Raw genomic sequence first — 786 nt, 5'->3', positions numbered from 1 at the left:
TAGTGTAGTTGTTCCTGTTTATATATCTTCCTAGTGCTATTTATCACAAAGTTCAAGCCCTGTCTGAAATATTGGATTGTGTGTCTCAATGTGTATGTCATTCATATGTAAATTGTTCTTGTATATAAGTTTTGAGGTTTTCACGGCTATGACTATACTTGTATACTTTATAAATCAGTAGCATCATCAGTAGCGACTTGAAGCACAGAGCAAATGATGCTCGAGTTGGTTCAAGTTCATATAGCAGCAGGCGTGACCAGAGTAGTTTGAACGGCTGCTGTACTGCGATGTGGAAAGCAAATGGAAAAACTACCACATTATCACTTTTCCTGGATAGTCTCTTTCCAAAAACAGAGATACCATATATGCGAGATGTTTCCTCTGGAGGCAAAACAATCCGGAGGTAAACTACTCCCCCAATCGGATCTCCGGGGGGGAGTGTTTCTAGAGGAAATGTCATGCAGGCGTTACAACAAGAAAAAGTGCGAAGATCAGAAGAAACAGCATGGATACAAGATTGGAACATGGAATGTCAGGACCTTGAATCAAGCAGGAAAATTGGAGAATTTGAAAACGGAAATGCAGAAGAATGAAGTGTCTGTTCTAGGTGTCAGCGAAGTGCGGTGGAAAGGACAAGGTGAAATAAGAAGCGGTGATTATACAGTGTATTATTCCGGAGGTGAACGGGCTGAAAGAGGTGTGGCAATAGTGGTGCATAAAAGTGTAGTGAGGAGTGTTGTTAAGAAGATTGCTTGTAATGACAGAATTATTGCTCTGAAGTTAAAG

This window comes from Cryptotermes secundus, unplaced genomic scaffold, assembly GCF_002891405.2.
Source record: "Cryptotermes secundus unplaced genomic scaffold, Csec_1.0 scaffold1133, whole genome shotgun sequence".
NCBI classification, from domain to species: domain Eukaryota; kingdom Metazoa; phylum Arthropoda; class Insecta; order Blattodea; family Kalotermitidae; genus Cryptotermes; species Cryptotermes secundus.
This window is presented reverse-complemented; position numbering follows the sequence as displayed.